The 15,670-nt window shown below is 50.1% G+C and overlaps 2 long non-coding RNA genes across 3 annotated transcripts; both read right to left on the reverse strand.

Moving 5' to 3' along the window:
* Positions 1 to 685: 685 nt before the first annotated feature.
* On the reverse strand, positions 686 to 4,310 carry LOC120756891 (uncharacterized). Its single transcript, XR_005702286.2, has 4 exons — positions 4,181 to 4,310; positions 3,529 to 3,691; positions 1,587 to 1,637; positions 686 to 1,250 (listed from the first exon to the last, which is right to left on the reverse strand). It is a non-coding gene; the product is annotated as an uncharacterized LOC120756891 (long non-coding RNA).
* Positions 4,311 to 9,319: 5,009 nt separating this feature from the next.
* Positions 9,320 to 14,623, reverse strand: LOC120756890 (uncharacterized). 2 transcript variants are annotated; one of them, XR_005702285.2, is made up of 4 exons: positions 14,563 to 14,623; positions 14,247 to 14,445; positions 12,537 to 12,625; positions 9,320 to 11,843 (listed from the first exon to the last, which is right to left on the reverse strand). It is a non-coding gene; the product is annotated as an uncharacterized LOC120756890 (long non-coding RNA). The 2 variants fall into 2 exon arrangements; XR_005702284.2 differs by having other exon boundaries at positions 12,537 to 14,445.
* Positions 14,624 to 15,670: the final 1,047 nt, after the last annotated feature.

Here is a 15,670-nt window from a genome sequence, read left to right on the forward strand (position 1 = left end):
GAGGTTGGTGAGGAACATTCCAGGAGTGTTCAGCACCACCTGGCTCTGTCTCCATCTCCTGCTGTCCTGGTGGTGCCTTGGGAAGGCTGAGCTGGAACAGAGACTGGACAGAGCTGGAGAATAAAGTAGGGATTTATTGAAATGCCTTTGGGATAAACCTTGGGCAGGACAAGAGCCTGGGCAGGGACACACCCAAGGTGGAACCAAAATGGTCACAAAATGGACCCAAAATGGACACAAAATGGACCCGTGGTCATGAAGTCCTGCACTTTTATAAGTTTTTGTCCATTTGCATATCGGGGTTTCATTGTCCCATCCCAGCTCCAGGCTGTGAGGTCCCATCCTTCTCGTTCCTCCCTCCAGCCACCCTTGTTTGTGCTTTGGGGCTGGAAGTTGTCCTTGGTGTGCAGCAGGAACAGGATTTGTTTTGTGTCGCTGCTGTGTGCAGAGAGCTGAGTGACGCTGAGTGTGAGCTCAGAGCTGCACCTGGGCAGTACAGAACCTGGAACACAGCAAAGATAAAACTTAAGGCATCTCTGGGAAGTTCTTCCTTAAGCTGCGGATGGGTAGAGCTCCCCTCACCATGCTGGGACATCACCATCCTCCCAGGAGACACCTTTGTCCATGGGGTGCATCCCTCAGCAGCCAAATTCTCCAGAGCTGGACACCGAGCTGTGCTTCCCTTCTCTGCATTTCCCATTCCACATGGCTGCTGGAGCCCTGGGCACTGGGAATTCCAGAGTTCCTGTGCTGCCAGGCTCTGAGCCCCCAGCAAACACTGCACTGACCTGAGCCCGTGGAACAGCTCCCAAAATGGAGTGACAGCGCTGGGATTGTGGCTGTGGGGTTTGGATAGAAGTGTGTGAGAGCACAGGGTGCAAAACTCAGAGCTGAAGGGTTTAGAATGCAGGAATAGAGATAAAGCAGGATGGAGGATTTAGGGCAGAGGCTGAGTCCTTCTTTTTCACCTTCTTCCTCATGGGTCTGGGTGGGATTTTGTAATTGGGGAGAAAAATCCACATTGCAGACTACAGGTGTTCGGTTATTGGGTTAAAAGTAAAAATAATTCAGGTGTCATTTCTCAATTGGACAGTTTATCCTTAAGAGGCCTTGTAAGGACATAGAGAGGGCTCCATTTTTAGTTTGTTAGCTAGAAGTGCTCACGGCTTCTGAGACTGTAATATAGATAAGAATTGCTAAACACCTGAGTCCGAACACAAACACCATCTCTCGAGCATTTAATCCTGACTCTGGCAGAAAAAGAAGATGATAAAGCAACACATGGCTTCAAATACAATCCCAAAAAACAAGAGCCAAAACCCAGGGTTTTTTTTTTTTTCCTTCTGAACTCCCTGCTCTGTGCTGGCCTCACACCCTCCCTGTCCTCCTCCTCCTCTGCCCTTGCACATCTGGAATTCCTTTAGCAGCCAGGCTGCAACAGGATCCACACCTCGGGAACACCTTGAGCTGGTTCCAGCCTCTGAAATTAGGCAGACAATAAGGGGAATTCTCTTTCCTGACCTTTTCAGGAATACCTAATGTGCACCTAAATAAGTGCTTGAATGACACAATCTGCAGGTAGTTACCTTTTCAGTATATCCAGCTCAGTGGTTTGGAATTTCATCACTCATTAGGAGCTGCAGAAGTAAAGAAAAGTAAAGAAAAGGCATATTAACTCCCAATAAAGTCTGTTTTGAATGTCTCTATCTTGCAAGATCTGTGTGTAAAAGTAAAGAAAAGGCATATTAACCCCAAAAAATCCTGTTTTGAATGTCTCTATCTTGCAAGATTTGTGTGTAAAAGTAAAGTAAAGTAAAGAAAAGTAAAGAAAAGGCATATTAACCCCAAAAAAGTCTGTTTTGAATGTTTCTATCCTGCAAGATCTGTGTGTAAATGTAGGATTTGCCTTATTCTGGGGGATGTTATCAGAGTGAACCAGTGACAGGCTATTGAAAAAGTACCCAAATTAAAAGTACCCAAATTAAAAAAAAAAAAAAAAAAAAAAAAAAAAAAAAAAAAAAAAAAAAAAAATTCAATATTTCAGTCCTGTCTAAACTACCCTGTGGGCAGGACTGCAAACTCGATGGAATCAGGGCCACTTTTAAGGAAAATGATGGATTTTACTACCAGAAACTGTGAGATCTGCCAATGGAAAGGCTGGAATGCACCTGAATCAGTGATTACAAGGTAAACAAGAGAGGTTTTTTCCAGTTTGATGGAAAAGATGAGATAAGAATATGCTCGCTTTATATTTAACTTTTTTGGTTGATCAAATAAATAAGTATCCCTGAACTGGGAGGAAAAAAAAAAATAAAACCCAGCCATAGGAGAAAGTGGTTTTTTTACATCTGTATTCAAACTATGATTGTAAATTCTAAATTGCTTGGCCTACCTGCTAATTAAGCAGCTCATTTAGAGGCTGGTTAAATAGCAGTCCAAACATGCCTGTCTGGGATGAACCCAGGGGATCCAGTCCTTTCCCTGCTCCTAAAAGATTTCTCTGAAAAGACAGCAAATGTCCCTGTCGGCCTTGGTGACAGATGGCCACTCTCCTCCAGAATTACTCCTGATTATTTGGGTGTTGTTCTAAACACTGCAGCTAATGAGGGAGTAGAGAGTGAAGAGAAGCCTCAGTTATTTTTTTCAAGATAGATTTTAAATTAAAATATATAGGGATAATCTGAAATTGTGTACAAGCCACGAAGACTAAAATCTCAGGACAGAGACCAGAAAAATTTGTGGCTGCACTTTTTTTCTTGCCCTCCTTGGGATTTTCTGAAGAAATCCTTTGGAAGGGGTGTTCTGGATTTTAAACAGGATGCCAAAAGGGCAGGGAGTGAAATCTCCTCAGCCCCATCGCTTCCCTGGAGTTTGGGATGGAAAATTCTTGTTTAGTGCCTGGGGACAGTAAATTTTACAAACTGGGAGGAAAGAACAGTTCTGTCTTTGAGGTTCAGTGCTGCTCCCTGAAGCAACATGGAGCTGCAAGTCAGAGATTTCCTTTCTTTCCTAAATTAAGCCTCTGCTCGTTCTTTTCACTTGATTATTGACATCATAATCAGAATGCAATTTGGTAAACATTTCCAGATTATTTCCCAGCAGCACAACACGTATAGTCTAGACTTAATTAAAGAAACAAAGAGAAAAATCCCAGCTGCTTTTCTTTCTCCATCATCAAGATTACAGCATTTATCAGTTTGGCTCTGCCCTCTGATTCTTATCACAGCTTTCTGCTCCACCACCTAACAAACAGCTGGATGTGACAAAGAAATAGTATTTTTTTTTTTTTTTTTCCCCAGTTATTTGTCATGGAGGTTGAAAGAAAAAACCCTGAGGAAAACGCCAAGGTCCTCCATGGCATTAAGGAGAAAACAGAGCTTTTCTAAGGAATCCTTCGTTAATAAGTGACTGAACTTGTCTGAAGGTTTTCCATGTCTTTGTTGAAGCAAGAGGAAGTTTAAAGGAAATTTGTAAAAGTAGGGACTAATGAGGTCAAAATCCACAGGGAGCCCTTCAGTGCATGGGTACCTTTAGCATTCCTGGAGAGCATTCCCTGTGAATATTCACATGTTCTGGGATCCTCAGCACAGGGAGGAGCTGGAGCTGCTGGAGAGAGTCCAGAGGAGATCCCGGAGCTGCTGCAGGGCTGGAGCCCCTCTGGAGCCGGGCTGGGAGAGCTGGGGGTGCTCAGCTGGAGAGGAGAAGGATCCAGGGAGAGCTCCGAGCCCCTGGCAGGGCCCAAAGGGGCTCCAGGAGAGCTGGAGAGGGCCTGGGGACAGGGGATGGAGGGACAGCACACAGGGAATGGGTGTAGGATGGAAGAAGGAAGATTTAGGTGGATATTGGGATGGAATTCCTGGCTGGGAGGGTGGGGAGGGGCTGGGATAGAATTCCCAGAGCAGCTCCTGGATCCCTGGCAGTGCCCAAGGCCAGGCTGGACAGGGCTGGCACAGGATAGTGGAAGGTGCCCTTGCCCATGGATTTTTAAAGGTCCTTTCCAACCCGAACCATCCCACAGTTCTGTGTAGGCTCAGCGTGTCCTACAACCATCGGGGAATCCCGTTAATCCCAGTAACAACATCCCAGAGGGGCGATTTAACCACGGGTGTGGAGTGGCCTTGTGGCAACCACGAACTCCAGCACGGCTGTGGGATTGTCTCAATCCCCACGAGAAAATTACCTGATTTCAGGCTGGGAACTGTGAGCTGGGTAACGCAGAGTTCTCCATCCGTTCCTGGAGATGATTTTTATCCCAATCAAAACAGGAAAAAAAAAAGGGATTGCTCCGGTGTGAGTCATGAGGAGTGGGCAGCGTCCAGGGCCTGGAACAGAAAACAGCAAATAAATGTTCCTGCCCTGTGAGAACTGGTGGGGACTTGCCCCAAAGCCTGCTGCAAATTGGCTGCTAATGAGTCATCAAAGAAACGAGGAGCGCGTGGATAGAAGGTTCCTGATAACCCTTATCAGTGGAACACCCAAGCACCCGAACCCATGGGCCTGATGAGAAACCAGCCGTGTTTGAGAAGAGGGGAAAGCAGAACGCTCCTGTTGGCTGTCCTGGGTGGATGCAGCTCCTTGGACTCCAGGGCTGCAAGGACTCTGCTCTCCTTCTGTCACCTCATCACCAGTGGCCCTCTCCTCTTGGAGCCCAGGGCATTCCTTTGGCTGCCCTGGAGGGTCAGAGACCTGGACAGGGGGGTCTGGGACCAGGCACAGAGCCCAGAGGGACCTTGGCTTTGATCCCAGTCCACGGGAAAGGCTTCCTGCACTGCGGGAAGGATTGCAGGCCACAAGAGTGTGAAAGATTGGAGTTTAGCTCATCACGGGGTGAGAAAACAGTAGGTTTGGGTTTTCAGTGTGGAAGTGGATGGGAGCAAGATGGAGGATTTGGGGCGCTGTCTCCTGCTCCTTCTTTCCTCTTCCCTCACTCATTTTCTGCAGTGGCGGTGGCACAAAGTAGTTTAAGGAGATTGGGTCAAAGTAGAGATGAGCTTTTTAGTATAAGTGATGGGTATTGGCAAGTAATGATAAATAAAGAATACGTAGCAATTAGTATAAAAGATAACGCTGCAGCCCAGTGTGGGAGGAGTCGCCAGATGCCCGAGCAGCTGCACAGACCTTTGCTGGGCACTGAGAAAATCGTAAGATAAGAAACAATAAACAAAGCGCGCAACCTGGAAATATCAGAACCTGAAGACTCCATCTCTTTGTTGTGTCTAAAATCAGAACCTGAAGACTCCATCTCTTTGTTGTGTCTAAAATCAGAACCTGAAGACTCCATCTCTTTGTTGTGTCTAAAATCAGAACCTGAAGACTCCATCTCTTTGTTGTGTCTAAAATCAGAACCTGAAGACTCCATCTCTTTGTTGTATCTAAAATCAGAACCTGAAGACTCCATCTCTTTGTTGTGTCTAAAATCAGAACCTGAAGACTCCATCTCTTTGTTACGTCCGGCTCAGAGCTTCACAGAGGGCAAAAAGACTCCAAAACCACCTGAATCTCGGAAGAGAAACCAAGACCCTCCAACCTGCCAGCCATGTGCAGCCCTCCCAGGGAGGCAGAGACAAATGCCTCGCAAGGAAAATTCCCCTTTTTTGAGCGGCGGCGATGAAAAGATCTCCCAGCGGATCCTTTGGTGGCTTTCCAGTGGGAATTGTGACAAATTAAGATGGGGCAGGGATAGCAGAGCCTCGGATCCATCAGAGCAACGCCACGGTCACAACCCATATCTCAGCTGGCTCTCCTTTGGGCCTGGGTTAGTGAAGGCATTTGATTCTTTCATTTTTCTTATCTGTTCTTCAGCAATTAATCTTCAGCAATTAAGCAAATTGGGGTTGCGTTTCTCTTGTGGGAAGAGTAGGGGTAAAACAGAAGCTCGAGCCGAAAGTGCTCAGGCAGAAAAGTGAAGATATTTTCCTTAATTCTGAAAAGACCCAACGATCCCTGGCAAAAATGAAGATGTTTTCTATGGGAGAAAAAAATACAGCTTGTGCAAAAGTAAATATATATTGAATAATTGCATGAAAAAGAATGGTTTAAGTCCTTATCTCTGTCTTAAGGATTTGCCACAGAGATATCAAATTTATTTTACCTTGGCCAAATTATATGAGTGCAAACTCATTAATATTCATATTTATCAAGAATAGAGCCAGGGTCATTTCCATGCACATCGCTGATCTTAAAAAACCCTCAATCAGATTAACTACTCCAAGGCACCTTTGCACTCACTTTGAAATGATTTTAAATTAGACTAAATTACCCCAGAGCTGTGATTTGCTTCCATCAGCCTTGACTTGTGAGTCAAAGTAGCTTGAACTTAGCAGCAGAACAGCTTATTTTTAATATTTTTTTTTGGTGGATTTATTAGAGTATCAGCGGTATCACTAGGCCAATGAAAAATAAATTTGATATCTCTGTGACAAGTCCTTAAGATCGGGAAGAGGACTTAAACTATTCTTTTTCACACAATTATTTAAAATATATTTACTTTGCACAAGATAATTTTTTTTTTCCATAAAAGAACCTTTTTTTTTGCCCTTAAATGAGCAGGTTATCCTTAGTTTTACCCCAAAAGATTAAATTATGCGGAGGAGACATTACACAAATCGGAGAAATGCGCAGAAATGCTCAAAAGGGGCCTTCAATGATGTTTTGCCTCCTACTCACTGAAGATGAAGAAAATACAAACTGGCACAAATATTTAAATATTTTCTGCTCTAGTCAAGGGAGACAGAGGTGCAATTAAACGCTGCCCTGACTTGCTCAGCAAGCAGCAGTTTAGAGATTGAAAATGTGCTTTTTGGCACACGCAGCCGCGCGGGAGCCGGCCTGGGGTGTACGTGCAAACAGATGATTCACTTAGAAGGGACGCTTCCCAAAAATACCCCCCCAAAGCGGAGCGACGTTCCCAAACCCAGCCCTTCTGGGCAGCTGCAGAGGTTTGGGACTGGGAATTTGTCCCTGTGGTGTCCCAGGGACACTTTATGTAACTGGGATGATGGACAGCAGGATATCACATCCCCCTGGAGCTGCTTTTGGAGATGGAGTAAGGATTTTCGGGAGGAATGGACGCGACAGCACGGGTGGAAACGTGCCAGGCTGGGTCAAGGAGGATATTGTGTCTGCAGGAGCGAGGAATGCGGCACAATACAGAGCTTGGCAAGGGAGGGAGAAATCGTTTGGATTGAAATGAAAGATAAAAAAAGAGACCAAAAGAAGGAAGATAGGAAACTATGGCGGCCCATCTGGAGGAAATCAGAGAGCAGCCAGGAATATTGATGCAGATGGGAAGGGCTGGTGGTGGCAAAGCTCTGCTTTGGGACGTGCTGAGGAGAGCTGGGGTGGGGCACAGGGCTCTCCTGGGTTTTCACTTCTTCCTTGATTTCTGAAGCTTTTTGAGTCATTTGTGGCTTGCCGCCAATGTTTCTCCTGCTCTCTGCAGCCCTAGAGGCCACCAGCCCTGAGGACAGCCTGCTGTCCTTCTCCTCCTCATCCCTGAGGTCACCTCCGTGATCCAGATCCACCTCAAAACAACCCCTCTGGGTTAAACTTCACGTTAAAAAAAGTGATTTAGATCCTGGTTCAAAGGAGGTGGTGGAAAAGGGAAGGAGCAGCCAAGGATGGAGGTGGTGGGACCGACATTTCTGCGCGGCTGTGGATGGAGCTCGTTTAATCCCACCGAAAATACAACACAGCAAGAGGGACCAGCCCTTCTCCAGAGGAACAGGATCCAACAGGATTCCCCTCCCTGTTCCCTCCTGGACATCTGGAGGCAATATGGGAGGGGAGGTCAGCGGCCCCACAGAGGGGGGGAAGAAATTCATTTAAAAATACTCAAATAAAGTCCCAGCATTTAAAGGGATGCAGCACAGGAGATGACACCATCTCATTAAAATGAAAACGGAGCTGAATTCTGCATTTGGAGCTTCAAAGCCCTGGCCCTGCTCTATTTTGGGAAGGGAAAAAAGCCCCCCTGGGGTCACCTCCGTGCTGTGGTCAGGTTGGCCAAACCTCCAGGGCAGCAGGTGCCAGAGGCTCCCACGTGTTCCTGGCTGCTCTGGTTGGACTGGGAAGGGTCCTGAGCCCCGGAGCAAACAGAGCTGTGGGACTGAGCAAAGCAAAGGGCACAGTCTGGGCAGGAATTGGATGGGGATGGGTGCCCAGAGAAGCTGTGGCTGCCCCTGGATCCCTGAAGTGCCCAAGGCCAGGTTGGACGGGGCTGGGAGCAGCCTGGGACTGTGGAAGGTGTCCGTGGAATTGAGGGATGGTGATCCAGGCTGCGTGAGGTCGGTGTGTTCTGAGCCCCACGAAGGTGAATCGAGCTCTGAGGGCTGACCAGCAACCTCCCAGAAATGGCTTAAGGATAATCAGCAAGACGGATGATTAGAGGAGTTTTGGAGAAGTAAAAAGGTTTAAAGCCTTTTAGTGCCAAGCTCCAGCACCGGCTTACAAAGTGAAAATGTGGAGGTGCATGGGGAAAAAAAAGAAAGAAAGAAAAAAAAAAGAGCCATTACTGCAAATGAAATTTGCATTTCCGTGCAAATCATCCCTTAAACCATTTTAAGATGATCTGCACCCCCTCTGCTGGGCTGCTCCTGATGTGCAAACATTTCCCCAAAGGGAAATTTCCAGGAGAGCCCATCCTGCCCAGCGCTGGGAGCAGTGTCCCATCTGTGTCAGGAGTCACCGTGCACCCACACCACGGACAACAGGAAAAAAAATCAGATAAATAAAAACAGATTCCTCAAAGAAGAGGGGCGAGGAAAGCTGGGAAGCGTTGGCTTCGCTGCGTACAAAAATTCAAAGATTAAAGACAATAAAAATCTCCTCATCACTGTGGGATGCTCTTCCCTTGTTGGGAACCTGTCTCTAACACCCGGAATATCTGGGGGCTCACACAGCTCTGAACATTTACAGCCTCCCCTAGCAAAGGTCTCTGTAGGAAGGAAGAAATGGAACTCTTTTGTTTGCCGGGCTGAGGGGCTCGGCCGCGCTGGCAGATGTGCAGCTGAAGCGCCTTTCTGCTCCAGACGAGCCGTGGTGAGCAGGAAAAGAGCGCCGGGGGATGGATCACAGCCGCCGGGGAGGATGGCAGAGGTGATGGAGCTCACACTCGGGCTGGCGCGCATCTGCCCAAAAGCTGCGAGGGAGGAACGGCGAAACTCCCTGGGGTGTGGGGCTGGGGCACGGCAGGGGTCAGGGAGGCTTCCCTGTGGGGAGCAGGAGGGCTCCAGGGGTGGGAATGGGGAGCGAGGAGGGCTCCAGGGGTGGGAATGGGGAGGGCTCCAGGGGCGGGAATGGGGAGCGAGGAGGGCTCCAGGGGTGGGAATGGGGAGCGAGGAGGGCTCCAGGGCTGGGAATGGGGAGCGAGGAGGGCTCCAGGGCTGGGAATGGGGAGCGAGGAGGGCTCCAGGGGAATGAGGATTGGTCCAGGGATGGGAGTGAGGATGAGGATTGCTGGATGGGAATTAGGGTCGCTCTGGGGGGATTGGGAGCGAGGAGGGCTCCAGGGGTGGGAATGAGGAGTGAGGAGGGCTCCAGGGGAATGAGGAGCGAGGAGGGCTCCAGGGGACCAGGGAGGGCTTCAGGGGAATGGGGATTGCTTTAGGGATGGGAGTGAGGCGTGCTCCAGGGGATTGGGAGTGAGGAAGGCTCCAGAGGGATGGGGAGTGAGGAGGGCTCCAGCCCCAGGATCCCAGCTCCCAGGTGAGGCAGTGCCTGTGGAGAGATCCAGCCATCCCCAGGGCACTGAGCTGTGACCACACAGACTCTCTGGGGTGGGACAGCAGCACCTGGAGACACCAGGGGAGTTCAGGGAACACTTTGAGGATCACAGGATAAGCTGAGAGGGAAGGGATCCATCAGGATCATTGATCCAGCCCCTGTCCCTGCACAGACACCCAACATTCCCACCCTGTGCACCCCTGGCAGCGCTGTCCAAACCCTCCCGGAGCTGCTCCGGCAGCCTCGGGGCCGTGCCCATTCCCTGGGGAGCCTGGGCTGTGCCAGCACCCTCTGGGGGAAGAACCTTTCCCAAAATCCAACCCGAACCTCCCAGACACAGCTCCAGCCATTCCCTCCCCAATCCTGTCACTGGTCACACAGCCCAGCTGCTCCAAGCCCTGTCCAGGCTTTGGACACTTCCAGGGATCCGCAGCTGCTCTGGGCACCCTGTGCCGGGGCCTGCCCACCCTGCCAGGCAGGAATTCCGTCCTAGGAACACGTACAGCCACGCTGGCCTGTGCTATCCCATAGTCCATTAATCCAAACCCCGTGTATTACACGAGCGGCTCCACGTGCGTGTGCCTGTGTAATTCGATTTACATCATTTATAAACACAACCCTTGCCCTTCCCCGTAGCAACCGCTCCCGCACGTGCTACGGAAAAACATAAATCAACAAAATAATAGGATTGGCTCCCATTCCAGCCTTTTCCTCTCGAGGAGCTGAGCCCCACGGCAGCTTCCCAAGCCATTTGGGAATCTTTGGTTCTGCCATCGAACCTCCAAGAGCGGCCGAAAGCTAAAGGACAATTTCCCCACCCCGCCGCTGCTCCAACCTGCTCGGAAGATGCCAAGCAGCCCCCTCAGCCTCTGATTATTATTTCTTCCAGATGCTCTCCCTCCTGCAGGGGCTGCCTGGGTGCCTTTGATCCCTTAAAATTCCAGCTCTGGCTGTGGCTGAGGGCTGGATCTCTCCCCTTTGCTGTTCCCTTCCCTGTCAAGGTCCATTATGGGAGAGCCCAGCGCTGCCCTGGCCACGGGCACCACCTCCACCGGCAGCAGGATGAAAGATGGGACGGGAAGGAGACGGGGGAGAAGCCGGGAGAACATCTGGGAGAAGTTAAATTTTCATTCCTCACGGCTGTGGCCTGCTGACAACAGCTGGAATCCTGCCTGGGGTTCAGCCCTTCCAAGGCTGCCTTTGGAAAACGGAGCCGGGATCTGCAGGCTGGAAAAGCCACCAGGACAACAGCGAAGCGGAAAGGAGCAGGCTCTGATTAATCCTTAATTAATCCTGACGGATCCAGGCTTTGCCCCGTGTCCCGGGTAATCAATATTGCAGACCCATCACTCTCCTGGCCTCAGGGAACTGCTGCAGGAATTAAAGGAAGCTGCAAGACTCCCGGGGGTTTTGCTCCTCAAACCATCCTCTTCCAGCACTTCTGTGCTTGGAGGGAGAGATTCTCCCAGGTTCCTGGCAAGTGGAATTGCGAGGTGTACGTACCCAATAACGGAGATAATCCAGCTCCAGCGCTTTCCCCTGACACGGCTGCCTGTGCTAATTCCAGTCCAATCCAATATAAAAACACCATTAAAACCATAAAAATTCTGTGCTGGGCTGATGGAACAGCCTGGAGAAAGCCTCAGGAAGCCACAGGGCAGATGGCAGCGGCGCTGCTTCTTCCAGGTATTCCATTAATCCAAGAGAAGCCAAGGAGGTTTGCTGGATTTTAGGCAGTCCCTTCAGATATTCTCTAAAATCAAGCAGCGCCTCAAAACTAGCAGTGACTCCTGGATTGCAGCTGGCTGTCATCCTCAAAATCTGCTTAGAGGCCTGGGAAGCATCTTTCTGGGCAGGAATCAAAAGGTGACAGGAGAATCTTTCTCAGCCCAGTTGGATTCCACGGGGATTATCGAGAGTACAGACAATTTTCGGTATCTTTGGGCTCAGCGAGCTCAACTGACAAAGCCAAATCACTCCCCTGACTGTGGCCAAGCACAATTTCTCTGTGTGGCTTTTCCTGTGGATGTTCAGGAGCGACCCTGGAGATTTCTGCAGCCTGGAGAAATCGAGGTGCAGCAGAACACTCCAGTTGTTTTCCTGCTGGCTTCTCCCAGAGTCTTCGATAAACAGAATAATAAATTCATATTTATTCAGAGCTGCCCTTTTTTTTTTCTTTTTTTTTTTTCTTCCCAAACTTCCCCATTAAAAACCAAAACAAACAAAAAAATCCCTTGGTCTCTGGGGATGGTTTATTTGGAGCAAGGATCAGGATGTTATCAGCAGCTGTGAAAGGGGGAAAAAAAAAAAAAAAACAACTCCTGTCCTTGGATCATCATCACCCCATCAGGATAATCCCCAGGTGCTGCGGGAGAGGGGAGCAGCCTGACCCGGGAAACAAAGGATTTCTTGTTTGGTCAGCCCTTGCACTGAACTCTCCCACCCCAAAGCAGCCCTGCTCCTCTCCCTCCCGCTTTAACCCTCCAATCCTCCTTTTGTGAGATCCCAAACTCGGAGAAGGTGTGGGGGGAAAAAAAAAAAAAAGTCCAAAAATCCCATTTTGCTTGGAATAAACTTCCTGGGGTTTGTTTTGGAGCGTGCAGGGATATCCCCCTGCATGTCCCTGTGCAGCCAGGGGTCACGGCAGGTTTGTTTCAGCATCTGCAGAGCTCCCAGGGCTTGGAATTGTCACATCTAATTGAAAGAATCTTTGCTTTCTGCTTCTTTCCTCCACTCGTGAAAATCAAGATGAACTCACAGAGCTCGCTGCAGCCCGTGGGGATTTTTTTCCCCCCCCTCTGGAAGAACCCAACCTGTGCATTTCCAGCTCTGATCTTTCTGACTGTTTCCACTCCTGCAGCCTCCCGGATCAGCTCCTTGCCCTGTCTGGCAGCGTTTCAGGCTGAAATTACAACGTTGGGGAAGCTGGTTAATGTCAGGGGCAGCTCCAGGGCACGGTCCCCATTTCAGGCCATCCCACTAAATTAAAGTTTGTGGGATTTTAGTCAGAGCCCAAGCCAAGATCCTTAAACTTCAGAAAATGCGCACGCCTCTGTAACCCAAACCCAATTCCTGGGGAAATTCCTCTGACAGCAAGGCTGGATACAGAAATCCCAACTGATTCTGGAGAGGTTGGAGCTTTCCAGAGCTGGCTCCCGGCTCTGGGGTGGGAGACACCCCAGGCACTTTGTGCTCCTCATTCAGCCTCTCCTGCTCCCAAAAAAACCACAAAATCCCACTGGCAGAGTGTTCTGTGACTCTGCCCTGCTCTGTACCCGCTGCTATTCCCAGCGTTTTCCCCTCCTGGGATGAGGGTAGAACACCCAGGAATTCTTGACGCACTGGAAATGGGGATACACGGGTTTTATTCCTGAAATTAGCCAAATTAAATTCACAATTCCTGGCTGATTAGAAGCAGATGAGGCAAGGAAAGGAGACAACGCTGCTGACAGCGAGGGGTGAGCAAGGAGACTCCCAGGGGAGAGGGCCTCACTTCATCCCAGAGTGCAAAGGAGCACGTGGATAGATTTAGGAGCGTGATTATCACAAATTAAACCATAAATTGAAAGCCAGACAGTTTCCTGTTCGCGGGGCGGAGATGGAATATTAAGCACTCGGTGCAATTATGAGGAATCGTTTCCATTTGGCATAAATCATTCCCCAGCCCCCGTTATCTGCCTGCAAAAAGCACAAGTGTCTCGGCTTCTCCACATAAATAACTTCCGTGGAAATTATCCTCGCAGGGTCTGTGAGCGATGGGCCAATCCTGCCGTGAGATTTCAGCTCCAAATTACACATTGGGGCCTGGAATGGTTCTGTTTCAACTCCTTCCCACTTCTTCATGTCAGGCATTTTCCCCCTGCTATCCCCCACACAGACAACTCCAGCGGTAATCCACGGACAAAGCTCCTGGAGCATCAAACCGCCCTCAGATGTTCCTGGTGATGTTTGGGTGTCTCTGCATCTGAAGGAGCGAGTAACTCATCCCCAGGTGCAGGGGGACTTCACCAAGAGGTGATTTCTGTATTTCTTTGGCAAAAAAAACCCCCAAAATATCCATAATTCCCCAGGCATCCCACTGGGTGATTTCGAGCTTCCCTTCCAAGCCGAACCATCCCAGGGCTCTGTGGCTGGATGCACTCACACCCTCGGCTGTGCTTCCGGGACAGTTTCACTCTCCAATCCTCAACCACACATTGAACACTGCTGGATTATTCACCTGCATCTCCTCTGAACCCCGACACCTCCTCACACCACCCCTGCACTCGGGAGAGTCGGGATCTGCTCCCGGTGGGAACGCAGCTGGTGCTCCACCACCGAGCTTCAGCCCGGGAACGGCAAGGGGAAGAGTTCTCCCAAACCACCGCGGGGTGCTGACAGGCAGCTGTGGTGATAATGAGGCCGATAATCGATAACCCATTTGATATCCCGGCTGTAATTAACGGCGGGGAATCGGCGGGGCTGTGGCGCGGCACGGACGCGCGTTAAATTGGCATTTAACAATCCGCACAGCGCGGTCTCACCTCTGCAGAGACACACGGGACAACACGGGGGCATCCGGCAGGGATGGGAGAGGGGCCGGGAGGATCCCAAAGGGATCTGGGAGGCTCCTCAGCCCCGCTGGGGTTGGCTCCTCACCCTGCCCCCGCGTCACTCAGGGCTGTCCTGACCTCAGGACAAAACGCCTGTGGAGCATTTGCTGCGCGTCCTTTCTCGTTATCCCTGAGAAGGGAGCGGTTGTTCAAACAAACACTCTGAAAAAGCAGCAGCATCGCCACCCAGGGGCTGCTTAAAGACAGAGGAAAAGCTGCAGGAGCTGTAAAATTGCTCCGAACTCACCCAGCACACCAAAAAATGATAATTTGGTGAAGAGCGAGCTCTGCAGAGAAAAGCGCTTCTGCCTTCTGCGCTCAGAGCTGCTAAACCGGCCAGATTTAAAGGCTCAGAGCATCTCCTGCAGAAGGGACACACCTGAGGAGGGGATTTGGGGTGGGTGGGACCTAAAACACTAAATCAGGGTGGCACGCGGGGTATCGGTGAATTGTTGCTGTCAGGAGAACAGGGAATTATTCTCAGGAAAACGAAATAAAGCATCAATTTGTGTCGTGGCCCAAATTCTGGGGCTTTACAAGATGCCCTTGTGGAGCATCCGAGGAGAATTCCTGGTTATCTCAGAGCCGCGGGGGATTCCAGAGTGGGAGGGAGACGCTCTACCTTCGCACCTTCCGAACTTTAGGGCTGTTCACAGCAGCTGGCCTCAGGAATTCAAGATCGTTCCTTATTTTATTTTTTAAAATTAAATTTTTAAAAAAATAAAATTAAGAAATGGGAAAATAGCAAGCCAAACACAAAAGAGCCAGAGAAAGCACTTCGCCTTGGGCATCAACCTCATTAAGGATTGCTTCACACCTCTTTCTTATGCTCGGGGAGTCAAACGGGAAAGATTTGTTTGTTCCCTGGCTCCGCAAACAGCCCTCATAAAACTCCTGCCGCTCTCTCTCACCTCCCTTTCAAGTGCCATCTTTTTTTTTTTTTTTTTGTCCTCGGATGCCCGAAATTATGAACAGATTTTTCCCGTGCGCCCGAGATGGAAGAGCTCTCCCGGGCTGGCTTTTCCCCCAGCCCCGGCGGAGGCTGCTGCTCGCTGGGTGCCTTTGATCGCCCTCCCCTTCGGGTGTGGGGCCTCGGGACAGCCCCGGTGGGAAAAGGAACCTCGCAGCCACCCCTGGATGTTCAGGCTGCACTTTGAAGCCACCTGAGCTCGTGGCCGGGCTCTGGGAGAGGACACGCTCAGGGCTGGGAGGAGCAGGGTGGCGAAAAGGAGTAAGTAAATAAATCCCGGGTGAGCGACGCAGGCAGCGCGACACCCGCGGCACCGGATCCTCTGCGGCCCAGGCTGCTCCCGGGAGTGACAGAGCTCCGTGCTCCTCTGTGAACGGGGTCTGCC

The sequence above is a fragment of the Hirundo rustica genome, chromosome 9 (genome assembly GCF_015227805.2).
Source record: "Hirundo rustica isolate bHirRus1 chromosome 9, bHirRus1.pri.v3, whole genome shotgun sequence".
Lineage (NCBI taxonomy): Eukaryota > Metazoa > Chordata > Aves > Passeriformes > Hirundinidae > Hirundo > Hirundo rustica.